Genomic DNA, 19,525 nt, shown 5'->3' on the forward strand with positions numbered 1-19,525 from the left:
CCTCCATCTATGGTCCACATCCAGCGGTTCAACTTTTCGATGTCATGTCATGACTTTTCTCCATGTCTTGGGAGCACATCCAGCATCACAAGCAGCACTTCTATGGTTCCCACGGTGTTATTCAAAGTTCACAGTATCGCACTAAACACAATGGAAAATACATGAGAACCATAAGAGATCACTTTTTACTGTGAAACGCAATTTACTGGTAAGACAAACTGTTCATGCTGAAAAGATTAGTGTCACATGGTGTTTTAAGCAAATACCTGAAATACTTGAGATCAACCACAATAGCAATAGCAACAGGAAGTGACCATGAAATTATTACAGTAATACAGTATGTACCACAGTTAATTTTATGCCACTAGGATTTAATACCGCATCTTTACACCTGTTTATATCTCTCTAAGAGGTGACAAGGTGTCATGTTCAGTCTGTATTTTTATGTTTAAGTTTTGATAAATTTTAACATTTTCTAACAGATTTGTGTGTATTTTATTATAGTAAATAATAAAATAGGTTACTATCTACATACATTCTATACATCCATGACATATTTTTTTCTTAATTTTTGCTTTGATATTTCTAGGCTACATAGTTTATCTGCAAGTGTTTATATATTGTTAGAAATCTCAAAAAAATTTCCAATGTATTATTGAAAAAATTCACCTAAAAGTAGACCCATGCCATTCAAACTTGTATTGTTAAAGGATCATTTTAAATTCAATATACACACAAATTGTTACATAGAGAAATGTTTATTGGTGTACACGGTGGTTAATACATACACATATTTCCTTGTGGTACCAGCTGAATGGGCCTAGTGACCACGGCCCTGATAACAACAACCACACTTATCACCCATATTTTAGTTTCTAGTACATTCTTCAATAAAAGGATCCAGGATTCCATGGAAAAATTGCTGATTCTATGAGTAGGGCAGGGAATACACAATAATCCTAAAGTATCTGTAATGTCAGAATGTTAGAAAAACTTCCAAAAAAAATTCCACCATGATGATAATTTAGTGAGTTAGTGTTCCTCCAAAATTCATGTTCACATAGGACCTAAGGCTGTGATTTAATTTGTAAGTAAGATTTGCAGATCTGAAAATACTTAAGAGAAGATCAGGCTGGAAGAGTTTGGGCCCTCAGTCCAATGACCAGTGTCCTTTTAAGAACACAAGGCCCAAAGAGACCCAGACAGGAAAGTGTTCAGTAAAGATAGACACAAGGAGTTTCCATCGCGGTGCAGTGGAAACCAATCTGATTAGGAACCATGAGGTTGTGGGTTCGATCCCTGGCCTCCCTCAGTGGGTTAAGGATCCGGCATTGCCATGATCTGTGGTGTAGGTCATAGATGTGGCTTGGATCTGGCATTGCTGTGGCTGTGACATAGGCCAGCAGCTACAGCTCTGATTCAACCCCTAGCCTGGGAACCTCCATATGCCATGGGTACAGGCCTAAAAATACAAAAAGACCAAAAAAAAAAAAAAAAGAGAGAGACACGAAATTAGGAGTGGTGAGTCTACAAGCCAAGGAATGCCAAGGATTGCCAGCAACACGCAAAAGCTGGAAGACATAAGGAAGATTCTTCCCTACAGCCTTCACAGTGAGCATGGCCATGCCAACACCTTAATTTCAAACTCTGCTCTCCGAACTGTGAGAGAACACAGTCTGTTTCCAGTGACCCAGGTTTTAGAATGTTCTTAACAGTAGCTCTGGGAAACTGACACAGAGGGTATATCAAAGAGGCACAGACAAATGAAAGAAATCCTAACAGCCAAAGCTAGCATGTTTAAGCAACAAAACAAATGAAGTAATGTAGGCTTATAATACAAAGAATAAAATAAATATTCATAAGTCCATATTAATATAAATAATTGGCTTAATAAATAAATATATGGGGAAAAGAGACACATCTTCCATAGAGAAGAAGGTCAAATACTTTACTAGGAGATGAGTATAACTCCAAGTTCTTAAATGTAGGCTATGTGTATGATTTTATTTCAAAGAGCACAGTATGCAGTGGGAGGAGTATAAATTTACAATGGAAAAATCTGATAAACACTGCTTCAGCCAAGTAATCAAGCTCAGCATCAACAATCGTTAAGTCACGTATAGAGCATGTACCCTTGATACGATGTGAAGAAAATGATGTTTTACTTCTGTGGTTCTCCCTCTCAAGAACACATAAGTTCAGTTTAATCATGAGAAAAACATCAGACAAATCCCAATTGAGAAATAGTGTAAAAAATAAATACCCGATCAGAACTGCTCAAAATCTTCAAGGTCATCAAAAACAAGGAAAGTCTGAGAATCAGCTACAGTCAAAAGCAGCCTAAGGAGACATTTTTTTTTCTGCTTTATTATCTCCTTCTTCTTCAAGGATCTAATTGTATATACATTAAGACTACATGATATGAAGGAATTCCCATTGTGGCTCACAGATAATGAACTTGACTAGTATCCATAAGGATGCAGGTTCCATCCCTGGCCTCCCTCAGTGGGTTAAGTAGCCAGCAATGCCATGAGCTGTGATGTAGCTTTCAGACACAGCTCAGATCCTGCATTGCTGCAGCTGTGGTGTAGGCTGGCAGCTTCAGCTCCAATTTGACCCCTAGCCTGGGAACTTCCATATGCCACAGGTGCAGCCCTGAAAAGTCAAAAAAAAAAAAAAAAAGACTATGTGATATGATTCCACGGGTCGTTTTTTTCCTCTATACGTTCCTCTCTGTTTTTCAGATGACCATTCCTATTGTTCTAACTTCACATTTACTAAGCCTCACCTTCGCCATCTCCAATTTGCTGTTAAGCTCATCAGTGAATTTCTATTTCATATATAGAACTTTTCAGTTAATAAACTTCCACTTGTTTATTTTTTGTTTTCATTTCTCTATGGAGGTTTCTTATCTGTTCCCTAGGTTAAGTATGACACCATTTTTCCTTTCAATTCTTTTTTTTTTTCCTTTTTTTAGGGCCACACCTGCAGCATATGAAAGTTCTCAGGCTGGGAGTCAAATTGGAGCCTCATCTGCTGGCCACAGCCACAGCCACAGCAACACCAACACCAGATCCAAGCTGCATCTACAATCTACACCACTGCTCACAGCAATGCCAATCCATAACCTACTGAGTGAGGACAGGGATGGAACCCAAATCTTCATGGATACTAGTTGGAATCATTAACCACTGAGCCACGATGGGAACTTCCTCCTTTCAGTTCTTGCATATGTTTATTATAACTTCTTTAAAATTCCTTACCTACTAACTCTAACATGTGTTAAATTCAATAGAGTCTTTTCTATTCACTCCTTCCCCCCTTGATTATAAGCACATCTTCCTATTTCTTTACATATCTAGTAATTTTTAAATTTTATATGGAATTTTATGAAATATCCATTGCAGAGACTGAACTCATTATTGGCTTCAGAAGAGTGCTGATTTCTGTCTTAAGAGGGTTCTCTTGGCTGGGCTCAAACTCCAGACATTTGGCAGTAGCTGAAAATGCAGCTCCTTTCTCTCAGTCTTCCGGCTCTTGAGTTACCTTGTAATCTCTCTCATGCTTGCCTGACTCAGGTTCAGCCAAAGATTTAGATGTAGAATATGGTAGATTTTAGGGCTTCTGCTCTGTAGATCCTGACTTTTCAGCATCACCCCCTAACTCTTCAGTCATTATGGCAAAACCTAACTTCAAATATTGATTCCTCTAGTCAGCAAGACAGTGGTTTTCTGTTTTAGTTACAACTCTATCACTGTATACTGGGGAAAAAAGCCATATCAATGGGAATCTCTCCCAGTTCTCTTTGTTCAAAGATGACTCCCCTCAAGTTTCTGCCTGCACGCATTCTACTCCTGGTATCTTCAAATAATTCCTTTCTTAAGTAGCACTTTTTAAGAGCTTATAATTGTAATCTGTAGTAGTGTCAGCCAAAATCAAGACATTCTGCCATTATTGTAAGCAACACCTCTGCTCATTCATTTCTGATGATATCTTAAAGACCCATTTACTCTTTTATTTCCTTAAACATATATATATATATATATATATATATATATATATATATATATATATTTTTTTTTTTTTTTTTTTTTTTTTTTTTGGCTGCACATGCAGAAGTTCTTGGGCCAGGGATCAAGCCTGTTTCACAGAAGTGACCCAAGTCACTGCAGTGATAACACCAGATCCCCAACCTGTCCTCTTTAAACATATTAAACAAACTCATTTTATACTTTGTGTCTGATCATTTTCTGATTCTTCAGTATGTTACAGGTCCATTATTTCTTCTTTCTTGTAGGTTGGCTTTTATTCTTTATATATGTGTAATTTCTTTTTCTTATCATGGGTTAATACTCGTTGGTATTTTTTTATACACTGAGGTCTGTATTTAATGTGTCTCTTTCCTGGAAAGCTTCAGTTTACTTTTCTTTTACTTTCCATTTTTGGTTTGTTTGTTTTTGTTAAACATGGGAAAGGATCCTCCAATCCAGGATCATTTCAAAGTAAATTTTTTTTTGAAAGACTTAAGTAGTGAGAATTTTGTCTTTAAACATGAGGAGATTTCCCCCTTTCTATCTAAAGCCAAATCTGTGGGACGCAAGTTTCTTTCTTTATGTAATTCACCCTTTAAGCATGGGTGTTGCCTTTTATGGATTCTGGCTTTGTAATAGGATGTCTAATCCAATTTTCTTTCTTATACAAGTGCTAAAGCATTGTCTCCTGAATTCACCTCCCACCCACTCACCTCCAACCCCACCATGGGGCTCCTCTCTACATCACTAAGGATTGAAAGATGTTCAGAGCAGCCATGGTATCAGTGGTTACTTACTTCCCTGGATTTCTGCTTTACCTTTTTTTTTTGTTTGCTTGCTTTTTGTTTTTCTTTCCCCTGCTTTGACTTTTCCTTTACGTTCTAAGTCATTCAGCTGAATATTTAGAAAGATTCGTTAAAAAAAAAAAAAAATCCAGCATTTAAAGTGTTTGGTTGTTGAAGGGTTTTTTTGTTTTTGCTTTTTTTAAAGGATATCTAATATACAATGTTAAAAAAGACAGAGTTTTTAATTCAAATTTTAAATAAAGGGTACTTTAAAGTTCTTTATTGCATATGATTATTAACTTTTATATTTAACTCAAATGTTGACAATGTCGTGGAAGAACACTTTATTCTGCACATCACGAAGGTCACTGGGGACTTTTTTCAGTCTAGTGGTTTGTACTCCACATGTAGAAGAAATTTTGCACTTGGAAGATACATTTCCATAGTTTCCCAGGCTCATGCTGGGTTTTATGTTCCTTTCTGAAGTGATAAAATGTGTTTGTCACCTATAATCATGTTACTGAATTTCTGGGAACTATTTTAGTAATACTACCTATCTACAAAAATGTATAAAATTAAAACAGACTGTTAGGGGATTAAATTGTCTCAGGAGCTCTTCTGTTCCTAAGAATTTATGAATTTAGAGTTATAATCAGAAAAACATCATTCTCCTGCTTTACTTAAATGAAATATGAGTAGACATCTAATCCATTCATTCCTGTCAAGCAAAATGATAATAAAATTGTTTTTTATAGATTATAATATATGCTATTTAAAAGTTTCCAAAGAAAACTAAATTTCTAAAATTCAGCTGTAGTATTTATCATCTCTGACTCTAAAAAAAAAAGCTTCTTTCTTCTACAGTCTTGGCTTCATTCTGATCTGTCTTACCCCAGTCTTCCTCTTAGTTACCAAAGTTTTCTTCTGACCTACCTGAAGAAAAATGCTGAAGGTATTTGTAAATATTTAGGAAAAAGTGAGAATAATTACCTTTTCTATCTTTAACCATTAAAAAATCAAAATCATTGTAACTTGACAAGATAAGGAAGGCACAGATCTTTTGCTCTCTGCCACTCTCATAGAAGTTAGTTGCCGTGGCAAAAGCACCACACCTGTCCCACCTGGCCTTCCACATTTCTGATGTCTCTGAGAAAGAAAACAAGACAGCCATAAAAATCCAGCATTTTCTCCAACCTTTAATGATACTGCATTCTTCTATTTCCCCAGATTGTTATGTTTAACACAGTACTTGATTCCCGCTATTAAATCACTTTTCAGTTTATTCTCCACTAGGCAAGTTGATCCTATTCTTTTCATCTCGTCTCACAAATTCAATTTTCTTATCCTTTACTAATGTCAGTGGTTTTTCTATGAATTCTCTTCAAGACTATGATCTTTGTGCTCATCTCAAGATGAGTCATCATCACTGTCACTTTCCATCTCAAGAAATAATACACACACACCTGTGTGGAAACATTCCAGTTGAAACAGACTGATGTTATTCATGTTGCTAGACCTTTTAATTCTAGGCTCACCTATACATTTATAACATATAAATGTTCCAAAACTAAAGGTTTTCTGACACCCAAATTCTTGATGTGTAAAATAACACTAAAGTGGAAACAGAGTCATAGGTTGAATCATAGACTTTTATAGTTGACAGACACACACGCACACACACACACACATTTGTATATGTATATGTGTATGTGAAATTTTTCTAAATTGTGCCATATACTTTTTGGTATATGCACCCCATAAAATTTACCATTTTAACCATGTTAAAAGTACAATACAATGGTATTTAATATATTAAAAATATTGTGCACCCTTTACCTCTATAGAGTTCCAGACATTTTTATTACCCTCAAAATAAACCTGGTACCCATTCAGCAGTCATTCCTCATTCCCCCTTCTCCCAACCCCTAAAAACCACTAATCTACTTTCTGGCCCTATGAATTTGCGTTTTCTGGGTATCTCATATACATAAAATCATAGGTCCATAATATGTAGCATTTTGTGTCTGGCTTGTTTTATTCCACATAAAGTTTTCAAGCTTCATCCATGTTGCATAATGTATTCATTACTTTTATAACTAAAAATACTCCATTGTTTGGATGTAACATTTTTTCGTAAGTTCATTAGTTGTTGAGATTCCACTTTTTGGCTATTGTGAATAGTGCTGCTTTGAACATCCTTGTTCAAGTGTGTGCTTGACCACATGTTCACACATTTTAAATTCTCTTGGAAATTGCCCAGTCAAATGGCAACTCTATGTTTAAATGATTAAGGAACTATCAAACTTTTCCATAGCAATTGCACATTTTACATTCCCACCAGCAATATATAAGGGTTTTAATTTTTCCTCATGTATATCAACACTTTGTATTTTCCATTTTTTAATCATGGCTAGCTTAGTAGATTAAGTTGCTATCTCATTGTGAACTGGACTTGCAGTTCCGAATAACAAATGTTGTTGAGCATCTTTTCATATGTTGGCCATTTGTATATCCTCATTAGAAGAATGTCTATTCAAGTCCTTGGCCTGCTTTTAAATTGGGTTATTTGTTGTTGAGTTGTAGAAATCCTTTTCATTACTAAACACCAGACACATCACAGATATACAATTTTCTCTCACATTATGAATGTTTTTTCATTCTCTTGATAGTATACCTTGATGCACAAAAGGTTTCATTTTGATAAAGTTCAATTTATCCATTTTTCTTTTTTTGTCTTTTTGTCTTTTTAGGGCCACACCTGCAGCATATGGAGGTTCCCAGGCCAGGGGTCTAATGGAGCTGTAGCTGCTGGCTTATGCCAGAGCCACAGCAATGCCAGATCTGAGTCACGTCTGCAATCTATACCACAGCTCATGGCAACACCAGATACTTAACCCACTGAGTGAGGCCAGGGATCGAATCTGCAACCTCATGGTTCCTAGTCAAATTTGTTTTCACTGCACCACAAAGAGAACTCCTTTCCATTTTTATATTGTTGCTCATGCCTTTGGTGTCATATCTAAACATCCATCACCAAACTCAACATCATGATTTACTTCTATTTTTAAAATTTATTACAGTATAGTTGATTACGATGTTGTGTCAATTTCTGCTGAACTACTCTTATTTTTTTCATCTAAGAATTTTATATTTTTAGACCTTATAGTTATACTTTTGAACAATTTTGAGTTAATTTTTATATGATGTGAGGTAGGGTTCTGACTTCATTCTTTTCCATGTAGTTATCCAGTTTTCATAAAATCAAGACTTTTCGTTCCCCCATGGAAGGATCTTGGCACTCTTGTAAAAAAAAATTATTTGGCTGAAGATGTAAGGGTTGATTTATGAATTATTTATTCTATTCCCTTGATCCACATATCTATCCTTAAGCCAATACCAAAATATTTTGATCACCAAAAATTGTAGTGAATATGAAAATTGAGGGAACTCCTGTTGTGGCTCAGCAGAAATGAATATGACTAGTATGCTTGAAGATAAGGTGTTCAATCCTTGGCCTCTCTCAGTGGGTCAGGGATCCAGCGTTGCTGTGAGCTGTGGTGTAGGTTGCAGATGTGGCTCAGATCTGGTGTTGCTATGGCTGTGGTGTAGGCCAGTGGCTGCAGCTGTGATTTGACCCCTAGCCTGGGAACTTCCATATGCTGCAGGTGTGGCCCTAAAAAGAAAAAAGAAAGTTGAGAAGTGTGAGTCCTCTAACTTTGTCTTCTTTTTCAAGATTCCTATTTTCTGTGAAAAGAAATAGTTTTACTTCTTTGTTTCTGAAGTAGATCCCTTTTATTTTTTTTTATGCATAATTGGGCTAGAAATTCCAGTAAAACTTTGACTAGAAATAGTAAAAGCAGCCATTCTTGTCTTACTCCTGACCTCATAGGGAATGCCTTCAATCTTTCATCACTGAGTATGATGTTAGCAGTGTTTTCCAAAAATGCTCTTTATCATTTTGAGTGTCTTTCTATTTCTAGTTTGTGGTATATTTTACTCATAAAAGATTATTGGATTTTATCACATGATTTTTGCAGCAATTAACATAGTCATGTGGGTTTTTTTTTTTTTTAACCCTTCATGCTACACATGATGTAGCATATCTGTTTGTTTTCCTGTGTTGAACCATCTTTGCATTCCAGGGATAAATCTCATATGGCTATGATTTATAATACTACCCCCACTGCTAAATTCAGGTTGCTTCAGGTATTTTGAAGAGGACCGTACATCTATATTCATTAGAAATATTGGCCTATAGCTTCCTTTTCTTGTAAAGTCTTTCCCTTTGGTTTCAAAGTAATGCTTTCCTCATAGAACGGCTTATAAAATATTTCCTCCTTTTTTTTTTCTTTTTTCTTTTTAGGGCTGCACCCACAGCAGATGGAGTTTCCCAGACTAGGGGTCGAATCAGAGCTACACTGGCTGAACTATGCCACAGCCATAGCAACGCAGGATCTGAGCCATATCTGCAACCTACACCACAGCTCATGGCAAAGTTGGATCCTTAGCCCACTGATCAAGGCCAGGGATTGAACCCACATACTCATGCTAGTTGGATTCGATTCTGCTGAGCCACAGTGGGAACTCCTCTTCTATTTTTCTGATATTGGTTTTTTCTTCATTCTTTTTTCCTGCTCCTCAGACTGGATCATTTCAATTGTCCTATCTTTGAGTTTATGTCTTCGTTCTTCTGCCTGCTAAAGTCTGATGTTGATATTCTCCAGTGAATTTTTCATTCTAGCTCTTTTACTTTTAGTTCCTGAATTTATATTTGGGTTCCTTTTATAATTTCTCTTTATTGATATTCTCTATTTGATGATGCATCATTCTCTTGGTTTCTTTTAGTTGTTTTTTTTTTTTTTTTTTTTTTTATCATTTGTCCATTGCTACATTTAGGTCTTTGTCTAGTTAAGTCCAATGTGTGTGTTTCCTCAGGGTCAGCTTCTATTCATTTTTTCATGTGTGTGTGTGTGTGTGTAAATAGACCACACTTTCCTTGCATGCCTCATCATTTTTGTAACAACCTGACATTTTAAATATGATAATTTGGAAACTCTGCAATTCAGATTCTCCCTGCTCCCCAGAGTTTGTTGTTGCAGCCTGTTGTGGGTTATAGTTGTTTATTTAGTGACTTTTCTCAAACTATTTTGGGGAGACTAAATGCTCTGTTGAATAATCATTGGAGTGTCTAGATGCCTAGAGCAAAAAAATTTCCCAGTCTCTGCAGCTGAGCTCTGTGTGTTTGTTAAGACATACTTTTAATGCTTAGCCAAGCTGTTTACAAGTCTATCTTGCCCTGCCCATGTTTTCCAACTTGTATGGACTGAAACGTCAGCCACAGGTAAAAGCTTGGGTTTTCTCAAGTTTTTTCTGAGCATACTTCCAATTCTGGGCATAAGTTTGGTCTTGTAGATTTCCTGGTATAGATGGGAAATGTTAAAAGACCTTATTTCTCAAAATTATCTCACTTTACTGCCTTTCCTCCCAGCTTTTTTTGGTCTGTCAATTGTTTCCCCCAACTGAGGTCATTTGCCTTATATGGCAAAAGGTCATTTGTATTTGAATATTTTCAAACACTTCCATTTGCACAGTCTTGTTACTGCTTCTTCACTCTAAAAGAGTTCTGAGTTAGATAAATGAAAGCAAGACCTTTGTACTAAGCTTCAGGGAACTTCCAGACATGTCAAAGCAGAGCATGAATCTTTGAGACAAAGTTTGATCTGCTCTCTCCAGCTCTAGAAACCCTTACTGGGGCTGTGGATGGCTATCATCAAGACAACGCAGAGCTAGGAGAAGTAAGGATAGGTCAAAGGTTAAGTTCAGGTGTTACAAAGTTCTACTACCAGTTTCAGTTGCCTTTCTTTTTTTTTTTTTTTTTTTGATTAAATGTTCAATTGACCATTTCCCAGAGTTCTGACAAAGTGGACAGTTTCATCTTTTATTATTTTTTTTATTTTAGTATATCTGTTGTTAGACATGCTCTTGGAGTTCCCTATCTCATCATTTTTGTCTATGTCACCCCTGCCATATTCTTTTCACTATTTTTCTTAAATATATAAAATAGGTTTGTTTGAATATAGAACAGAAACTAAATTTTTCACTCAACAAATTTTAATTAGGTACCTAATACATGCTAAAAACTACCCTAAAAATGAAGCTACAATCGTGAAGAAAACAGCCAGAAATTTTGTCTCAGAAGTCTATATGCTTCTGAGAACATACAAGACACCAAAGCCACTGGTTGAACTACTAAAACCCATGGGCTAGCACTTAGTTTTGTAAATAAAAATTTATTTAAATGAAGCTACACTCATTCCCTTATAGATTGTTTGTGACTGTTTTCAAGGTAAGGCAGCAGAATTGAGTAGTTCCAGCCAAGATGAAAATACACTATTTGACCCTTACAGAAACTGTAGGCTCATGAACTAAGGAATCCATACTGAATTTTGAGAATTAAAAAAGAACAGAGTCCCTGTCATGCAAAATGTGTACATTTTATGATTAAATTGTACTTTAAATATGTAAGAAACCATGAGTTTTTAAAGTATACTTATTTGATCTCAATGCAACAAAGAAATTTCTTGGTATAAAAGAGAAATGTCATAAGGAAAATATTGATAAATCAACTCTCAAATAACTATTTCTAAGTTTAGCCTTTGTGTGTGAGTCTGAGATTTTTAACATAATATGCACATCTCTGTATTATTAAACTTTTCATACAAATGAAAATTTATGGCCTATACTGAAAATTATGACCTAATTTTAGGCAATGGAATGGCTCTTAAAACTATACAGTATCAAAAAAGATGAATTCCAAATTTACAGGATAGGTTTAGCCTAATAAAATAAGGTTTGTATGTATCAAGCCAAAAAAGTGTACTATACACTTTCGTGATGATTACTTTGGAATTGTAGCCACTTGGCACCAGACTAGACATTGACCTAATTGATGTACTAAACTTTAATAGCAAATAAATCCAGCCAGAGACACAAGGAAACTGGTGAGGATTATCTTGCTGAGCTCAATAAAGAAAATAATTTTAGGCTTATTTGCCACTAATACAAAGTACTTCAGAGAGGACATACTTTTGTGTAACAGAAAGAAGAAATGAAATTATAACCAGTGCAGAAGTAGGACCCAAGAAACTGAGAAAATGAGTCCTATCAACATTCTGGCTGCATCTCTCCTCAGCACACCTCTAATCACAAGGTTGTTTTCTTTTTGCCTCTGGGCACAAAAATTAGAGATAAACACGATTTCTTTGCACCTCTGAGAACTAAGATCAGTACTGGATAGTTTTATAGAAAGTCTTCAACTCACTTCCTTAATATATGAAAGCAATTTCTGCAAAACTATCTCAGCTATATATTACCAGAAACTTCTAAGAGCATTGTTGGCTTGTAAAAAGGCATAAACAAATATACTTTTTGCTATCCTTCTTAATCTTAAAGAAATTATTGATTGAATTAAAACAAAACTCTTTAGAACAACATCTATATAAAGCAATATTTTTCATGACCCCTAAGGATACCACACTAACTTTGTGGTATTACTATAACACCATAAGAATGTCAATCAATGGAGTTTCTGTCGTGGCTCAGTGGTAATGAATCCGACTAGGAACCATGAGGTTGTGGGTTCAATCCCTGGCCTTGCTCAGTGGGTTAAGGATCTGGCGTTGCCGTGAGCTGTGGTGTAGGTCACAGACGCGGCTCGGATCCCGCATTGCTGTAGCTCTGGTGTACGCCAGTGGCTGCAGCTCTGATTGGACCCCTAGCCTGGAATCTCCATATGCCGTGGGAGCGACCCTAGAAAAGGCAAAAGACAAAAAAAAAAAAAAAAGAATGTCAATCAATGTCAAATTAAATCCAATATGAACACAATGAATTCCCATTGAGTTAAATTATGTTATTAGATGGTTTTGAACATGTTACCTTTAAATTTTCTGGCATTTACTGAAGAGTATTTATCCCTCCAAAGTTGAATCTCTTCCTCACATGTCTATACTGCTTTTTCATTATCTAAGTGTGATAAAGTTTTAACTGAAAGTCATAGGTGATGAACTTGGAGAGGAAGCTGGCTGAAGCAAACTGGATACTGACACCTGCAAAATCAGAAACAAGGTGCTTTAAGCAAGTGGAAACAGTCAATAGTTACATAGGTATGCCACTTTTATGGTAGAATTTTATCTAGGCCTATTTTGAAAATCTCAGATTAACTGGCTATTCTACTGCTCAAGATTGTTAACAATGAAGACGCAGTTATAAAGAAGTTACAACTTTGAAAAAGGTATTTTCCATTGCACTCTAGAATTATAAATGCATATGCTTGCAAGAAGTTTATTTTTATTTGTTTTGCACTTGTCCTACAGTGTTTAAAACAAGAGGCTCTTAACACATGGCTCCCTGTGTTCAGCTCTACAGGAATCCCTTGCTTCTCTCTTCCTGGCCCCTGGTTCTCACTGGGCTTCATTTGATGCAGAAAGTAACAGTGAATCTGGCTGAGGAGGAAAATTTAAAGAATGCTAGGAAACAACATCAACATCCTGATGCCATAGATGCAGGGTCGGGATGTAAAACTTATAAATGAACACTGGTACTCAGATAATATTATGATTGTCTATTTGATAGAGAAGGAAACTTAGTTGATTAAAACTCACTTTCACATAATTATAGAAGTCACAACTTAGATTAAAAAACCAAAGTCTATTTTTGATGCTTTACTACAAAAGCAGGGCTTCATTTAACAAAATTTTTAAGTTGAAGTATAGTTCATTTATAATATCATGTTAGTTTCAGGCATACAGCACAGTGATTCACATATATATTTTTTCAGATTCTTTTCCCTTATAGGTTATTATAGAATACTGAGTAGAGTTCCCTGTGCTATATAATAGGTCCTTGTTGCTTATCTATGTTGGTAGATGTGTAGTGTTAATAGTGTGAATATGTACTATGTTAGTAGTGTATATATATTAATCCCAAACTCATAATTTATCCCCTCTTACTTTCCCCTTTGGTAACCATAAATTTGTTTTCTATGTCTGTTAGTCTAGTTCTGGTTTTTTGTTTTTGTATTTTTGTTTTTTGTCTCTTTGCCTTTTCTAGGGCTGCTCCCATGGCATATGGAGGTTCCCAGGCTAGGGGTCTAATCCTAATCGGAGCTGTAGCCACTGGCCTAAATCAGAGCCACAGCAACGTGGGATCTGAGCCATATCTGTGCCCTGCACCACAGCTCACGACAACGCTGGATCCTTAACCCACTGAGCAAGGCCAGGGATCAAAACTGCAATCTCATGGTTCCTAGTCAGATTTGTTAACCCCTGAGCCATGATGGGAACTCCCCAGTCTAGTTCTGTTTTGAAAAGAAATTAATTCATATCATTTTTTATAGATTCTACATATAAGTAATATCATATGATATTTGTCTTTCTCTGTCTGACTTCTGATAATCTCTAAATCCTTCCATATTGCTGCAAATGGATTATTTCATTCTTTTTATGGTTGGGTAATATTTCACCATATATGTATACATTTTCTTTATCCATTCCTCTGTCGATAGACTCTTAGGTCACCTCCATATCTTGGCTATTGTGAACAGTGCTGATCTGAACATAGAAATGCATGTATCGGAGTTCCTGTCGTGGTTCAGTGGAAATGAATCTGACTAGTATCTATGAGGTTGCGGTTTTGAACCCTGGCCTCATTCAGTGGGTTAAGGATCCGGCATTGCCATGAGCTGTGGTGTAGGTCGCAGATGTGGCAGCTGGGATCTGGCATTGCTGTGGTGTAGGCCAGGGGCTACAGCTCCAATTCGACCCCTGGCCTGGGAACCTCCATGTGCGGTGGGTGCAGCCCTTTAAAAAAAAAAAAGAAGAAGAAGAAGTACATGTATTTTTTTGAATTTTGGTTTTGAGGGGGAAAAAAGTGAGATGTCAGAGAAAAACTCATAGAAGCTAAGCTTAATTTGGGGCTCCAAAACAAGGGGTTGTAAGGTATCATATATGAGCTTTCAGCATTGCTCACCAAGTTTGGTGTGACAAGTGATGACAATGATACTCAGAACAACTATGAAAGAGTGAATTTAGTGGGGTTAACTCCAAATGAGTTGGACAAAACTTGTAAGAAATAACCATGAGATGTTGTGGAAGGATGACTTTAACACCAGTGGACTTTTCCTCCTGGTCTGTAGAAACCAGGAATGAATTGGACCTACTTTGAGCAAATGAGTAGGTATCCAGCTTTTTTGCAAATAAGAGTATGTTACATTAAGAGAACCTATAACTAAATACCATGGGAAAATAACAAAAGTCCTGTCATATGGCCATCCTTTCAGCTATATTAACACTAGGAATAAGAGACCATAAAACCTGAGATCTGAACAAAACTTTGATTTTCTGGATTAACACATTCTAGGTTGCAGATAAACATTCTAGGTTGCAGATAAGGAAACTGAGGTGCAGAGTGGCTTGTGAACTAAATTTATACGTGTATATATACACATAATATGCATACACACACACACACACACTCCTTATCCCTGAGATGACCCGCCCTCTCACAGTATAGCTTTCTTCACTTTGATCATCAAGCCCAGGGCAAAAGTGTTTTCATAAGCAGCACTGGTTACCCATCCAACATTGACAAATATAGCAAGTGAGGCTGATTAGCCCATAGGTAAAACAGCAAAGAATCAAATGTCTATAAGATCCTGCTGTATAACACAGGGTGGTATATATCTAATCACTTGTGATGGAACATGATGGAGGATAATGTGAGAAAAAATGTATATGTATGTATGCCTGGGTCATTTTTGCTGCACAGCAGAAATTGACAAACATTGTAAATCAATCATAATTTAAAAAGAAAAAAAAAGTCTATGAGGAATTGCATTGAAAATTCTCTGAAAGAACCTACACAAAACCAACAGCAATATTTATCTCAAAGGAGAGGGTGGAGGAGGAAGAATTAGCGTAGTGGGCAGAGGCAATTTCAGATTTATCTATAATATTTTAAATTAAAAATCAATTTTAAAAAGTGATTTTGTAGACATATAAATTAATCTTAAAATATTTACACACTCTTTCTGCTTTTTAATTTCTATTTTTAAAAAATGTTTATGATAAAGAACACATATCATCTCCCCAATTCCACTTGTGTCACCTCAAATAACTGTTTATGAATAAGGATTTCAAGGGTCAGTTATTTCCCCTTCAGTTTTTACCATAACCTCATGTTCATTTTTTACATATAAGTGATAAATTACTACATCACAAACCTCCCAGAAGACAGATTATCTTTCTATGGCACCAACAACCAACCCAGGAACCATAGAAGAGAAGTTAGTATTAATTAACATTTTCACTGAAACTCGTACAAAATACCAGGGAACCAAAATATTTAGGAAAGAGAAGAAAAGGATTTCAGACATATAAATGAAAATATGCAAGAAACACACAAATCTAAGATATAAACTCATGCTCCATCTAATTTAAGCAGGTCTGTTGTAATTTGATGGGAATTAGTCTCATTTATAAAGGCTAGTGACAGATGCTGTCATGTTTCCCAAATTTGACATTTACTTTTTACAATTTTGACATTTTGGACATATTATAATCTAAGTTAATGTGCATAGGCATGTGATGGAAAGAAAGTTTTAGACCTGGTAAGAACCTTCAAAAATCTTCTAATTTAGCTTCTTGAGATGAGAAATCAAGAACCAAAGTTGTGCAGTTATTACCTAAAAATCACTCAGCAAGTTAGTAATGACTTAAGTTGGGATAAATGTGCTGATCATCACATATAAATATGTTTTTCAATGTGTGTTCCAATTAGAAAAATAAAATGGGGAGTTCCTGTCATGGCACAATGGAAACGAATCTGGCTAATAACCATAAGGACACAGGTTCCATCCCTGGCTGCGCTCAACAGGTTAATGATCCAGTGTTGCTGTGAGCTGTGGTGTAGGTTGCATACGCACTTGGATCTGATGTTGCTGTGGCTGTGGTGTACGCCAGCAGCTATAGCTCTGATTGGACCTCTAGCCTGGGAACCTCCATATGCTGAGGGTGTGTCCCTAAAAAGCAAAAAAAGAAAAAGAAAATGAGAAAGAAAATCATCCCGGTAGTTCATTAAGTAATCTAAGGTATGCCTAAGCAACATCTTGCCTCTAATACAAAAATTTTTAATACATCATTTTTCTGTTTAATTAACTTTGCTTTCTCTCGGTTATCTTGCATTGCTCAAAGTTTCCAATTTACAGTTAAATTCATGACATTATTCCTGACAGACAGAGCAGTATTAGAAGTGGACTCTTGACAATTCCCCCAATCACTGTTTTATAAATTTTCTATTTTTTGCTCTCTTCCTGTAACTGAATCAATCTTATGAAGTTATACTGTGTAATTCCCCTTCATCTTGTGTTGAAAAGTGTTCTTTCTCCTAAAATCTGCTGCACAGTTGACTTTTTTTTTTTTTTTTTTTTGCTTTTTAGGGCTGCACCTGTGGCATATGGGGTTGAATCAGAGCTGCAACTGCTAGGCTACACCACAGCCACAACTACACAGGATCTGAGCTGCATCTATGACCCACACCACAGCTCACAGCAACAGGATCCCTAACCCACTGAGTAATGCCAGGGATCGAACCTGCATCCTGAAGGATACTACTCTGGTTCATTACCAATGAGCCACAGTGGAACTCCATACAGCTGAAATTTTTAACCTGCTAATAAACAGCATGGATTTCAGGGTCAGAAGACAGACCATCTGTGTGCCAAACACCTGGGTGTAAAGAATGAAGCCTCTCATTATTGATTCAAAACATGAATATAAATTGGAGAACTCTGGAATGTTACCAGATAACACATTAAAAGGTGCTAATAAACTAGAAACTTCACACATGCCCTGTAGATGCTGCTACAACTTCTTGCCAGTTTTTCCTCTTTTCAATCTCTTTATAGTGAGGACTGCCAGATTTAGCAAATAAAAGCACAGGATGTCCAATTAAATTTGGATTTCAGAAAAATAAACCAATTTTTATTATAGGTATGTCCCAGGCAATATTTGGAACATACTTCTACCAGAAAAATTCTTTGTAGCTCATCTGAAACTCAAATTTAATTTAGTCTCCTCTGTATTTTATCTAGTAATGCTCTTTGTATGCAATATAACTTTGTGGTATCCCTGAAAATAATCTGGGATTATTTTATTAATCAGTGATTTTCATAAATTTAGGAGAAAGAAATATTCAGATTTCAGACTGAATATCAGATAAACTTTGCTTCAAGTCCTAACCAGGGACATTTTCCAAACTTGGTGTGTTAGGCAGTTCACGAGTGTACAAATATTACCTTAAAAGGTCAGATAGCAAAGATTTTAGACTTTGCAGGCCATAGACTCTGTAGTGTGAAAACACTCATGGACAATGCATAAATTAATGAGTGTGGCTGTGTCAATAAAACTTTATTTACAAAAACAGACGTCAGGCCAGATTTTGAACACAGGTTGTAGTTTTTTACCTCATGTCACATTTGAACTGGCACTTAGCCAATATTCCAGTGACATTCAATTTAATTTATTAGAAAATCAGTCCAACCAACCTGATATAGCTAGACTGCCCCAAATCAGAAAAACTGCATGTCTATTAACTGAAATGGAAATCAACCTTTTGCACATACACTTTGAAAATTTATATTATATCCCACTGCTACTGAAGAGTGAGGAAAGTGATAATACAAACACATAAGTTTGAAACGCTAATCAGAAATAATGAAAGTTATCACCTTATACCATTACCTAGCTCATAACAGAGACAAAGTTATTGAGCCAAATTACCACTTTAAAAAAAGAAATTAATGAAAATATTTAAAATTTAAAATGGAGATGGAGGCTGGAAATACAAAGAGGATGAAAATATTTAGACAAGAGAAATAGCAGTGAAGAAGGCAAAGGAAAAAGCATCTTGTTACTCAAGGGCAGCTGAAAGGCAGACACATAACAGGATATGCTGGTGGATAAATTGTGGGAGACAAGTGGTGAGCAGTTTCCATGACTCACTGTTCAGCCACAGAAACCAGAGAGGCACATACAGATGAAAAAAAAAAAAAATGGACACAGGGGAAGTGGCTATGGTAGGCAAAGAGGGGGGGACAAAAAGAGACCAAGAGTGAGTGAAATGGAGTGATGGCTTAGAGAGATACCTTTCCTGGCAAGACATGTGGAAAATGCAGCTGCAGAGACTGGTTTTGTTTATCATCTCTTGCCAGCAACTGCTTGTTTACAATCTGAGGGTTAAGTCAAAGATGACGGGTGTACCTGCTGATGACAGAAAAGCCTTTTTTACAGTGTGTTTTGCTGTCCGAGGGGTTTAGTCTACTAGAAAGGATTCAGGCGTACGTTTAGAATCAATCATGCATGTGACAGCCAACCATGTATTTCAGATAATCCACTGGAACAAATGTTTCACTTGCTAAATTTGAGACCCAGATAAAGAGATGCAAAAGCAAATTGAGTGGAAAAAAAGTCACTTTATTAAATAAGTTTCTCTCTTCCTTTTCATCAGCATCAAAGTCAAAATCAACCTGCCACAACAGCAACTGTGGAAATGACTGAAATGGAGTAAAGAGGTTATTGTCATTGAATCACTATTCCCATGGCAATAGGAATAGATCATGTACAATGAAGAACAAAGAACAGAATGAATAATGAA

Source organism: Phacochoerus africanus, chromosome 2 (genome assembly GCF_016906955.1).
Source record: "Phacochoerus africanus isolate WHEZ1 chromosome 2, ROS_Pafr_v1, whole genome shotgun sequence".
NCBI lineage: Eukaryota > Metazoa > Chordata > Mammalia > Artiodactyla > Suidae > Phacochoerus > Phacochoerus africanus.